This window comes from Urocitellus parryii, chromosome 11 (assembly GCF_045843805.1).
Source record: "Urocitellus parryii isolate mUroPar1 chromosome 11, mUroPar1.hap1, whole genome shotgun sequence".
NCBI classification, from domain to species: domain Eukaryota; kingdom Metazoa; phylum Chordata; class Mammalia; order Rodentia; family Sciuridae; genus Urocitellus; species Urocitellus parryii.
In genome coordinates this window covers 15,158,138-15,171,010 of record NC_135541.1, presented here as the reverse complement: position 1 = coordinate 15,171,010, position 12,873 = coordinate 15,158,138, and the positions used below count along the sequence as shown (strand labels likewise).

General features: G+C 40.5%; 1 protein-coding gene and 1 non-coding gene across 2 annotated transcripts in view; one reads left to right on the top strand and one right to left on the bottom strand.

Moving 5' to 3' along the window:
• The window catches only part of Clic4 (chloride intracellular channel 4), a 69,854-nt gene that overhangs the window by 28,197 nt on the left and 28,784 nt on the right, over positions 1-12,873 (bottom strand). The gene's annotated exons all lie outside the window — the stretch shown is intronic.
• On the top strand, positions 10,868-10,972 carry LOC144249420 (U6 spliceosomal RNA). The gene has a single exon (XR_013342217.1). It is a non-coding gene; the product is annotated as a U6 spliceosomal RNA (small nuclear RNA).

Sequence of the window (12,873 nt, the reverse complement as noted above, 5' to 3'; positions counted from 1 at the left end):
AACCCCACTATTATCTATAATTAAAACACACTAATAAATACATTTTTAAAAATTACCTGGTGTAGCCAGGTGCAGTGGCACACAATAGTAATCCCAACAACTCAGGAGGCTGAGGCAAGAGGATTTCAAGTTTGAGACCAGCCTCAGCAACTTAGTGAGAATCTGTCTCAAAATAAATAGGACTGGGGATGTAACTAAATGGAAAAGCATTCTTGAGTTCAATCCCCAGTACAAAAAAATTCTTTACTCAGTGTAAGCAACAGAAAAAAAGTAGGCTGAAAATTGAATACTTCTTATATATTCCCATGTTTTGTTTGTTTGTTTGTTTGTTTGTTGAGGAGGCGTACTGGGGGGATTGGACTCAGGAACTCTTGACCACTGAGCCACATCCCCAGCCCTATTTTGTATTTCATTTAGAGACAGGGTCTCACTGAGTTGCTTAGCACCTCACTAAGTTGCTGAGGCTGGCTTTGAACTTCCAATCCTCCTACTTCAGGTTCCCGAGCCCCGCTGGGATTACCGGTGTGTGCCTCCACGCCCCACTATTCCCATGTTTTGATGTCCACATCTCTCACTTGTGAAGCTTTCCTTGTATGCCGCTGGCCCAACAATTAGACATCTAGAAATTTAACCTGGTAGAAACACTGATGTCCAAAGATACTCATCTCTTGTGACTGAAGCATGTTTCTAACAGAAAGCCTCCCCCCCCCCCCAAGACCATCAGGAAAGGCTCTGCTCAAACAGATCAGCACCCAGGGCCGCACCTAGGCCACTGGTTCAGCCTGCGGCATATGGGCGAGGATTGAGCCACCACATCCCACTGTGGAGTCTGGAGCACCGTGATCATGGTCTAAAACTTCAGCCTCACTTAGGTTTTCCTTTCTTTAGTGGTAGATGGACATAACACCTTTATTTTTATGCAGTGCTGAGGATCAAACCCAGTGCCTCACACGTGCTAGGCAAGCACTCCAGCACTGAGCCACAACCCCAGCCCCTAGGTTTTCCCTTTCTTGAATCTTTGTCTCGCAGGACCAGGAGTTTTTGGAACTCTTTCTTTCTTTTTTCTTTTTGTCTGAGCCTATCCCCCCCCCCCAAAACTGCCTGCTTCCAAGCCTGGAATATATAAGGCAAAAAAAAAAAAAAAAAAAACTGCCAAGAAACTCACTACCATCTCCTCTACTGTCCCAGAAGCAAAATCTCTAAGAAGTATTAAACTTAAGAAGCAAAACAAAAATATATAAAATGTACATCCATATAGTGAACTTGACTCAACAACAAAAAGTAATGAAGCCGGGGCTGGGTGGGGGCTCGGCGGACAGAGCTCACCCAGTACATGTGAGGCCCTGGGTGGGATCCTCGGCACCACGTTAGAATAAAGGTATTATGTCCAACTACAGCTAAAAAATAAATATTATAAAAGAAATGCAATGAAGCATTGATACATGCTCTATAACTTCCATGAACTTTACAAACATGTTAAATAAATGGAGCCCGTCACAAAAGACGATATATTATATAATTACATTTATATAAAATGTCCAGTGTCCAAAATGGGCAAATTCATAGAGACAAAAAGTAGATTAGGAGCTGGGACTGTAGCTCAGTGACACAGCACCTGTCCAGCACGTGTGAGGCACTGGGCCAGCACCACATAAAAATAAATAAATTAAATAAAGGCATCATATCCATTTGCAACTACAAAAAAATAAAAAAAGTAGATTACTTGTTGCCTAGGGTTTGAGGGTAAGGGGTTGGGAAGTAACTACTAAAGGGTACACAGTTTCTTTAGAGAGGGTGAGAGAATGTTTTAAAATTAGACTGATGATGGATGCTAACTTCTTTTTACCTTTTTTAAATAGGTGAATTGTATGATATAAAAATAATGTCTAATAAAACTGTTTTTGAAATGTGTAGCCAGGTGTGGTAGCCCACACCTGCAATCCCTGCAACTCAGGAAAATGAGGCCAGCCTCAGCAACCTAGCAAGGCACTGTGTCAAAATAAAAATAAAAAGGTTTGTGGATTTAGTTCAGTGGCTAAGCACCCCTGGGTTCAATTCCCAATACCAAAAACAAACAAGCAAAAAAAAAAAAAGGACAGGCATATTATAAGTATAAATACACGCTGGAGAAGATTTTAATTTTAAGAATATAAATAGTTCTGGGCTGGGGATGTGGCTCAGCGGTAGCGCGCTTGCCTGGCATGCGTGCGGCCCAGGTTCAATCCTTAGCACCACATACCAACAAAGATGTTGTGTCTGCCGAGAACTAAGAAATAAATATTAAAAATTCTCTCTCTCTCTCTCTCTCTCTCTCTCTCTCTCTCTCCTCTCTCACTCTCTCTTTAAAAAAAAAAAAGAATATAAATAGTTCTAAAATTGTAATTTAGAAAAGTATACATTTCTATATATTCCTTAAAAATAGAAAATCCAAATAATCAGAGAAAACATGAGTATTCTCACTGACATAGATATAACCACAGATTTCCAGATCAAGAATGAATCTTGGGCTGGGGATACAGCTCAGTTGGTAGAGTGCTTGCCTTGCATGCACAAGGCCCTGGGTTCAATCCCCAGCACCAAAATATAAAAATTAAAATTAAAAAAAAGACTGAATCTTAGCATTCATGTGGGTTTGTTCTGATGAAAGCAGTGTCTTGTCAGCTTTGTCTGGAGCTCCTCTCACACACTCACTACTCCTCACCACCAGCTTCATCCTCCTTGCTCCAGACCTCTGTTGTCACCCATGGAATTGCATAATTCTGGTATTCAATGAGAAACTGCTAGATTAACTCCTACATTACAGAATCAAGGTCAATGGCAAATGCCATAAATATTTTAATGTTTTACTAAGTCAAGATTAAAGAACTGCTCACTTAGAAAACCTAGTTTAATCAGTCTTCAGACAAGTGAGACTTTAACATACCTAAGAGGGAGAGTTTTAACTTTGCTCATCTCTTTCTTTGCACCCATGGGACTGGGGTGAGGGGTGATGATGGCTGGGGAAAGAGAGAAAAAGCTGGGACCTAAAGGTAAGAGTGGGCTCCTGACCACTAAATTATTTAACTGCACAGATTTGCTAGGGAATATGCAGAGCAAAGTGTTGCTAAAGAATAACCTAAAAACTGCAATACCCCATTTATGCTTAATGTGGATCCTGTTGATTTAAGTGAGAAGAATCATCAAAATGGCTTAATTAATTTACAAGTCACAAACCAACAGGGTAAATGGAAAATTCATCTGGCCTCTATTACAGATTTCTTTAGGATCTGTGTTAAACACATGCTGAAGCCAACATGTAGAGCCTAAAGATTTAATAAGCTGTTGTCCTTCTATAATGTCTGCAGAGTGTGCAGGAAGTAACAAGGTTTCAAATCAAATTTCTGAGTTTGAATCCTGACCTCACAACTTAGTTATGTCACCTTTAAGGAAGTTACTTAACGTCTATGAAACCACTATACAATCATTATGGGGATCACATGGGTTAGGGTACACACAGCTCCTGGCACATGGTAAGAGTTTAAAAAATGTTGCTTGGGGAAAAAAAAAAAAAGTTGCTTGGCTTTAAAGATGCTTCAGGTATGGAACCCAGGGCTTATCAACAGTTTCGTTAGTTCAAACCCTTGGTCATTAGAATCCCTACATTACTTTAGCTTTCAAAAAACAACGGGGGGAAAGAATCTAAGTATATTCCACACTTAACTCCCTTAGCTGATGAAGTGTGTTGTGACCCTGTGCTTTAAGAAATAGTGTCCATAAAGTTTTGTCCACTGAATGGAGTGAGCAAAGATATTATTTATGTAGGATGTCAAAAATCTCTGGTCCTGCACAGACTGTACCAATATTTCCTGACCATAACCATATCAAAGAATTAAAATTCAATAAAGTCAAATGATAGGAAGTGGAAGAATTATGACCCTCCCAAGTTCTTACCATGTAAATAAAACCCAGTCCAGGACAAGACAATGGAAAGACTTGGGTTGCTACCATTTCCTTGTTCAGCATTACCCGCTCATAAAATCTACTCTCCAAATAAGAGCCTGTGCAATTGAGAGAGGAACAGATGAGTGTGAAGTGACCCAAGGATCCCACCTACCAGGGGGAGAGGCAGCTCAGGAGGGTCTCTTAGAGTCCACGTAGAATATTCACCTTAAGGAACTCTCCACTCTTCCATAACAAGCTCCCCACATGCACTAATCTGGTTAATCCTTATTTCCACTCACTCAGCGGGGAATGGTAGTTAAGAGCACTGATCTAGAGCCAGCCACTCAGACAACTCCACCATTTCCTAGCTAAGTACTCTAAGAAGTAATCTGGCCTCTCTGGGCTGTTTTCTTCTTATAAAACAGGGACTATATCAGTACCTTCCTCAGTGGATTGTATGGGAATAAAGGAGCTAATACACATCAAGGGCTTAGAAGAACGCAAGGCTCCAAAGTCGAGGGTGTAGCTCACTGTACACATATTCTTTCATTCTTTCCGATATTTATAATATGGACATGCATCTTTCATTTTAAAAAAGCAAGCAAACAAAAACCTTTCTACCCTAAACATATTAAAATGAAGGAAAACACAAGTCACAGAATGACTATGGGGAAGCTCTAAAGATAAAGGGCATCTATTAACAGAATTATATAGGACGTAATCCTCAAGCAGCAGGTTTAAATGGAGACTACCAGATCTCCCTTCAGATGCCTGCTTTCAGTAGGCTGAGGAGGGGCCTAGGAACCTGCAATCTAACAAGCCCTTCACGCAATTCTAATTCTGATGTATTTGGTGGGTACACCATATTTCATAAACACTGACAGGGAAACATGCAAAAAAAAACTGGAAAGAGTTTGCTCCATGGTTAAACTTTGAATCCCTCTCGATGTCTTTTGGACTCTGCTCTTCATAGACCAGTAACCTGATCGCTGTTTGACATTGTCATGCTTGGTAAATAACAGTTCCCTCCCTGATGTTAAAGGAATGTCAACCTACCTTGCCTTAAACTTGGACAAACCCAAACCTAAACCAAGCCAGTTTAGTACCCTGTAAGATTCAGACAGTCAAATTCAAAAACACTTTTATTTCACGTGAACTAAAAAGCCAAAGTGAGAACTTTTTAATGCAAACCAATATGACATTAATGTTTCTAAGAATTTTGGCTTAAAAACTAAATATAGTGTCAAGGACAATTTTGGGGACCCAGAATTCTTTATAGATCAGAATTCTTTATAGTGCTGTGGGATAGTTATATCCAGTTTAAAAGAACAATCACAAATTTTATACTATAATGTACACTGCTAAATGTTGTAGCTAGTCAGGAAGAGATAGGACTCTGTTGTAATAGGGGTAGAACCAATACCTGACTTGTTGCAAAACAGGCTAAACTTTCCATCTGGAAGCTACTTAACCATGGGTAAGTTACTTAATCTTTTTGGGTCTTGGTTTCTTATTCCAGGAGGGGGGTGGGAGACTGATTGATTGAAGTTGATAACTGTAATGTAACAACACTGTATATACAGGACACATCCTACTTACTGGAGTACTTGGAGGAAAAAAGCCATGGGGTATGCAACTGACAGGGAAAGAATAATAAGGGCAAATGTGGTAAAATGTTAACAATATGTAAACAAAGGTAAAGGGTGTTCTTTGAATTGTTATTCTTGCAACTTCTCTGTAAATTTGAATTCATCTCAAAATAAAGTGTTTTTTAATTATTAATCTAGTTCCTACATTAGCCCTAATACTTCTAACTATATTATAGCTCACTTTAATTGTACCACTGAAATATTTTTTTTGAGAGAGAGACAGAGAGAGAGAGAGAGAGAGAGAGAGAGAGAGAGAGAGAGAGAGAATTTTAATATTTATTTTTTTAGGTATCGGCGGACACAACATCTTTGTTGGTATGTGGTGCTGAGGATTGAACCCGGGCCGCACGCATGCCAGGCAAGCATGCTACTGCTTGAGCCACATCCCCAGCCCAAGCCACATCCCCAGCCCTGAAATATTATCTCCTGATTTTCCTGATTAATAATTTTTCTCAAAAATAAATTGAGGGCTGGGGTTGTGGCTCAGTGGTACAGCGCTTACCTATCATGTGTGAAGCACTGGGTTTGATTCTCAGCACTGCATACAAATAAATAAAATAAAGATTCATTGACAACTAAAAACATATTTTTAAAAAAATTAAGCCATCATCTTTCGCAAAAACATAAGTCCTCAAATCATCTGGGAACTAACAGAGCACAGAAGGCACTATAGCAAATTGATAGTTGCCTGCCCAACATCCATGCATTCTTATCATTTTTTGATGATAGGACACCTATTTTTGATCAGCATCCATTCCTCCCTCTTCCCAGGACTGCAGGCGATGATGATCCAAACCCCAACCCTAGGGCAGTTCCTGACTGATTCTAAGTTGGTTTTGATAATTCCATTCGCCTTGCCACTGACTGATTTAGACATAATCACGAGACCCAGTTCTAACTATTAAGACACAGAGTCTCCCAGGATTCTAGCAGAGGAACACCTTGGATGTGAAACCTGTGCAGACTTGACAGTGGCTTGAGGACAAAACCAACACCAGAAGACAGAGCCAAGAGAATCACAAGCAAGTGGACCCTGGCAGGCAACATGCACAGGGAGCTCTTCCTAGACTTCTTTGGTCATTAGAGCTGATCTGAATTGGGGTTTTCTGTTATTAACAATCCTAAGTATCCAAACCAATGTTGTCACTTATCTCTAAATAAGATTAGCAGGAAGGGCTGGGCAGTAGCTCAGTGGTAGAGTGCTTGCTTAGATAGCATGCACCAGGCCCTGCATTCTATCCCTAGTACCACTTAAAAAAACAAACAAAAGAAAATCAAGCAGTCAAGTGGTAGCGCGCTCGCCTGGCATGCGTGCTGTCCGGGTTCGATCCTCAGCACCACATACAAACAAAGATGTTGTGTCCTCCGAGAACTAAAAAATAAATATTAAAAAAAAAAATTCAAAAAAAAAAAAAAGAAGAAAATCAAGCAGTAAGAATGAAAATATTTAAATGTGGTAAAGAATGAAAAAAGAGGGGCTGGGGACATCACTCAGTTGGTAAAGTGCTTGCCTTACATGCACAAGGCCTTGGGTTCAATTCCCCAGCACCACCAAAAAAAAAAAAAAAAAAAGAATTAAAAAAAATTTTTTTTTTGAAGCGGGAGCAGGTACTGGGGATTAAAATGTCTTACCACTGAGCCATATCCCCAACCCCACCCACTTTTTAGGAGACAAGGTCTGCCTCCCTAAGTTGCTTAGAGCCTCACTAAGTTATAAAACTTGCCATCCTCCTGCCTCAGCCTCCTGAGTTGCTGGGATTACAGGTGTGTGCTACTGCGCTTGGCTAAAAAAGAAAACTCTTTATATGAGTAAAGGAGAAATAACGGCATTCCAGGACTCTTGATTTGTTTACAACTAATTCTATTCTCCATAGATTTCAATTTTAAGACAGTATTTTCCTCTGAAGTGCACAGTATGAGCTTTCTTTCCGCAGTCACAGAGCACCTGACAGAAACCTCCTTACCTAGGCCCCAGATAGGGATACTCCACATCCAACATATATTTACTGAAGGTCCACTATCTTCGCAGCACTGTAGTTGGCACACAAGAAACTACTGGGAGTGAGAAAGATAAGATCTGGACTCATGAAACTTAAGATTTTTGTGAAAAAAAAAAATAGTAAGCATATCAAGTTAAAAACTGTAAACTGTGGTTAAGTGTCTAAAGGAAACCAAGTACTCACAGGAAGGACAAGGAGTACCTACTTTAGATAAGATGTCACAGCTGAGTGTGTTGGCGCACTATAATCCCAGTTACTAGGAGGCTGGGGGAGGAGGATCACAAATTCAATGCCACTCTCAGCAATTTAGGGAGGCCCTAAGCAATTCAGCAAGACTGCCTCAAAATAAAATATAAAAAGGGTTGGGGATTCAGCTCAGTGGTAAAGCACCCCTGGGCTGAGTACCCAGTAACCACATACACACACACACCCCGCCAAGAAAAAAGATGGTCATAGACAATCCCTTTCACCATGCCAATCTAGTCTGAGACTAGACTGTTGTGAGTACAACAGGAAGTGGTACTGGCAGGGGTCAGATCCTGAAAGACTGTCTAGATCAAATTAAAGAGCAAATTTTACACTCACAGATACAACAATTTATTCATTCATTTGAAAATGTTTACCAAAGCCTACTTTTAAATAAGCATTTAACCCGTGTTTAACAGCAAGGACTGAAAGCAGAGTGCCTGGTTTGACATGGCAGTTCTTCTACTTATCCATCTGTGGTACTGGGTACTGGGCAAGTTATTTCACATCTCTGGGCCTGTTTCCTTATAACAGGGGAAGAATACCTACTTCCTAGAGTTATTATGAATATTAAATGAGAATGTGGAAAGTTCTTAAAATACTTCCAGTATGTGATGAGCTCTCAGTAAAATGAGCCATAGGAAAACACTTCCAACTTCATAAACTCCCGGTGGAGAGAAGGGTGAAGAAGGCCAGTGAACAGGACGAGAGCTTTCCACTGAAGGACAAGGACATGAGGACAGGAAACACTGTTCAGTGTTCAGAGGACAGGCAGGCCAGGCGCGTGGAGCTGCTGCGAATAGAGGCTGGAAGCCCTACTGCCAGCTGTCACCGAAACGTGGGCTGGATTAGGAGATGCAAGAGAGAGAGAGAGAGAGAGAGAGAGAGAGAGAGAGAGAGAGAGAGAGAGAGAGAGAAACGTGGCTTCAAATGAAGAGGGTACAATCCTGGAGACTGTGGATTGTTTGGATGAGAAAGTAGAGAGAAAGAAACCAAGCTGGGCAAAGTAGTTCACACCTGTAACCCCAGCTACTCAGGAAGGGGGGGGGGGGTCCTGGGGCAAGGTCAAGGCCACCCCAGGCAACTCAGGAAGACCTTGCCTCAAAATAAAAGGTAAAAAGTGCTGGGGAGGCTGGGGGTGTGGCTCAGTGGTAGAGCACTAGCCTAGGACAGGTGACCCTGGGTCCATCCTCAACACCACATAAAAACAAATAAATAAAGGTTAAAGTCTTTAAAAAAGGGGGGGGGTGTGGCAGGAATGCACCCCAGTGGTAGAGTGCCTGCCTAGCACGCACAAGCCCCTACGTTCAGTCCCCAGAACAGGAGGGGTGACGGGGGAGAAATATCAATGTCTCCTATGTCAATGTCTCAGTTGCTTTGAGCAACTGAGTCCAGGAAAGCCTCAAAATGGGAGCAAGGTGCCTTGAGATGCTGAAGGGTGGAAAGGGAAATTCCGTCACTAGTGGGGTTTTTTTATGTTTCCTTTTTAAAATGAACATATTTTGTTTTTCTTTAAGATTTAAGAAAATACTGCAGATGTTTGATCTCAATTCTGTCCCTAATAGCTGCCAAAATATTAAAATTCTTAAAATATAATTTCTTGAATAAAAAATGAATGTAGTTGATGAAAAACTACTAACTGAAAATAATGGAAGAAATTAATGTCAGTTGAGAAAAGATTTTAAGTATTTTTATTTCTTATTGAAAGCAAATGCTGGGCTGGGGATGTGGCTCAAGCGGTAGTGCGCTCGCCTGGCATGCGTGCGGCCCGGGTTCGATCCTCAGCACCACATACAAACAAAGATGTTGTGTCCGCCAATAACTAAAAAATAAATATTAAAATTTTCTCTCTCTCTCTCTCTCTCTCTCTCTCTCTCTCTCTCTCTCTCTCTCTTTCTTAAAAAAATAAAAATTAAAAAATAAAGCAAATGCCAAAGATGAAAATGAAGGCTTTAATCTGTACTAAACCGAATCTGAAATGTCTTGGCTGGAATCATTTTTAAAACCAAAGTGTAGGTGTGCAAGGAGTGCACTTTCCACCTAAGCACAACAGAACCGGGATGAAAACTCTCAGTTCTGCTTTGGGCATGCTCCCATCAACAGCCTGAGCCACAAGGAGCAAAGTCTACTATTTCTTCAGAACAAATTATAAAACATATAATTAAAAGACTTGATGTTTAAAGGGAACATCTCTTCTTTTCACAGAGGAATCCACATTTTTTTTCTTCCAAATTCTTCAGTACAGATACTGTTAGTCTAGGGATACAGCTCAGTGGTAGAGCACTTGCCTAGCAATGCACAAGGCCCTAGATTCAATCCCTAATACCACCAAAAAGCTGGGGGATCAGTGGGGTACAAAACAAAACCTGACTGACATGAAGAAAGTGGGAGGGGGTTGAACAGAATACAGTCATTGTCTCTGTCTGGATCGACCTTGATTGTACTCCCTATAAAATACCAATTAGAATGAATCAAAATGTTGCCAAAACTTTCTGAAAATAAGACAGCTAGCAGTTTATTTCTCACTTGCTTTGCCCCATATGCACTGTCCACATATATTTCACCCCACAATAGCCATATGAAGTTGGGTATTGTTTTCCTCATGCTCAGATGAAGGAACTGCAGTTAGAGAGGCCAATTAATCCACCATAGGTCACTGAGGAGGGCAGAACTGAGTGTCTGAACTCCAGGTTCCACAGTATTAGCTGCCAAGATGTAGGTTCTTATCCTGAGGCTCAGGAGATGCAAGAATCACCTGGTTGGTCTCACAGTTCTTATGGCATAACTCACATCATTATCAAGCAAGATAAATTTCCTACACTATATTCAATATAATGAGGATCACAAATGTTATTTTAATTTTTCTAGTAGTCACAATGAAAATGTAAAAAGAGGGCTGGGGATGTGGCTCAAGCGGTAGCGCGCTCGCCTGGCATGCGTGCGGCCCGGGTTCGATCCTCAGCACCACATACCAACAAAGATGTTGTGTCCGCCGAGAACTAAAAAAATAAATATTAAAAATTAAAAAAAAAAAAAGAAAATGTAAAAAGAGTGCTCCCTTCAGCAGCACATACGCTAAAATCGAAATGATACAGAGAAGATTATCATGGCCCCTGTACAAAAATGACACAAATTCATGAAACAGCCCACATTGAAAAAAAAAAAAAAAAAAAAAGTTGAGGCATGGTAGTTCACACCTGTAAATCCCAGCTACTAAGGAGGCCAAGGCAGGAGGATTCCAAATTTGAGGCCAGTCTGGGCAATTTAGTGAGACCCTGTCTCAAAACAGAAAATAAAAAGGATTGAGGATGTGGCTCAGTGATAGAGTGCCATGGATTCAATTGAAAGAAAGAGAGAAAAAGAGAAAGAGAGAGAGAAAAACAGAGAGGGAGAAAGGGAGGGAGAGAGGGGGAGGGAGGAAGAAAAAGAAAGGTAAGTAGGTGTAATTAAAGTAGTATTTTTTAACACAATACATCCAAAATATCATTTCAACATGTAATCAACATAAAAAGTTATTACATTCTTTTCTTTGTACTAAGTCTTCAAAATCTGGTGTATATGGTATAATTACACAATTCAGACTAGACACTTTGAAGCACTCAGTGGCCACACACGGGTGGTGCTCAATGTGGTGGCCGGCACAGTCTAGAGACCCAGCCTCAGGGCAACTCACACCCGGCACACAACCACACACAAAGGATCAGGTGCCTGACTCACTAAACCAACACTCAAGCTCTCGGAAACACTTACTCTTACTTCAAACAAATTTTAACAAGTTTATTTAGCTGTTTTATTGAACACAACACGTTGCAATAGAAAATTAAAGGAAAGAGAGTACATCAACAGAGCTAATTTAGCAAAGAAAAACATGCACACAGAGATGCTCTCACAAAAAGAGGTTTAAAGTGTTATGGCTGAGGCTTTTGAGGAAGAAGGAAAATAATCTCACATACTAAGACTATTAGTGTATTACTGAATTTTTATTCAGAACACTGACATTAATTAACAGTTAAACTCAGCATTTTAAGAAGCCAGTGAAGCACTGACATATTTTAGAAATATTTTTACTTAAAACCAATTTAAGAACCATACTATTTTGCAATTTTTATAAATCTAAAATTTAAAAATTTATTTAGGGCTGGGGATGTGGCTCAAGAGGTAGCGCGCTCGCCTGGCATGCGTGCGACCCGGGTTCGATCCTCAGCACCACATACCAACAAAGATGTTGTGTCCGCCAAGAACTAAAAAATAAATAAAAAATTCTCTCTCTCTCTCTCTCTCTCTCTCTCTCTCTCTCTCTCTCTCTCTCTCCTCTCTCACTCTCTCTTTAAAAAAAAAAAAATTTATTTAAAAATTATTTTGAGACTTCTGGTATGGCCAACCAGTTACTAAAGGACTAACCCTCTACCTCTCAAAACAGCTTACTTTCTATATAAAAATGACCACTTGAAGGTCCTGGAGATTGAATAAGAGCAGGCAGATGTTGGAAGGGAGTTGACACTTTGAGGAAGGAGCTGTACTGATCAGGTTTCCTATTTTCATCTTTTACCCTTATGCCACACAGGGCAGCTAATGGGAAACTCATAGTCTCGCTGGCATGCAGAACCAAAGAATAGTCCAGAACTGCCAACGGCACTGAAAAATAAAAGCGCCATAAATAAAAAGAAAGCCAAAGAAGGGGAACCCTAAAATCTGCATAAAACTCTGTCCAAATCTCTGGCTGATCCCTGAAAAACCACACACACACACACACACACACACACACACACACACACACACACACCAGACTCCATGTAGCTCAGCTAAAAGAAACAAAATGAAATCTAAGTTACTATCTATCAAAGGAATAGCATTTTGCATTTTCAATTCAGTTAACTGCCTACTTTAAAAAAAAAAAAAGAGCTGGCATGGTGCACATCTATAATCCTAGCAGCTTGGGAGGCTGAGGCAGGAGAAGCACAAGATCAAAGCCAGCCTCAGCAATGGCAAGGTGCTAAGCAACTCAGTGAGACCCTGACTCTAAATAAAATACAACATAGGGCTGGGGATGTGGCTCA